Source organism: Nanorana parkeri, unplaced genomic scaffold (assembly GCF_000935625.1).
Source record: "Nanorana parkeri isolate BGI_ZX_2015 unplaced genomic scaffold, ASM93562v1 scaffold1216, whole genome shotgun sequence".
In the NCBI taxonomy this organism is placed as follows: Eukaryota; Metazoa; Chordata; class Amphibia; order Anura; family Dicroglossidae; genus Nanorana; species Nanorana parkeri.
In genome coordinates this window covers 301,725-302,035 of record NW_017307484.1, presented here as the reverse complement: position 1 = coordinate 302,035, position 311 = coordinate 301,725, and positions in this window count along the sequence as shown.

The following is a 311-nucleotide window of genomic DNA, read 5'->3' as shown; positions in this document are numbered from 1 at the left end:
CCTCCCCCCCCCCATATCTATCTCTCTCTCCCCCCCCCATATCTCTCTCTCTCTCTCCCTCATTCATCAGTCCCTGTAGCTCTTTTCACTCTCTACCAGGCCTTTTCTCCCAATCTCCCACTTTCACTCCTGCCTCTATCACATTAGCTGTTGTCTTTACTTAATACATGGTTTATGCACTGATTTTCCCACATGGGCTGCATTTTCCTTTCAGTGTGTTGCATCTTCTGTAAAAAGCAGTCTTCATCCATGCTCAGTCACCACACTACAGCTTTTCTCTAAAGTATACAGTGTGACCCCTTATAACATAC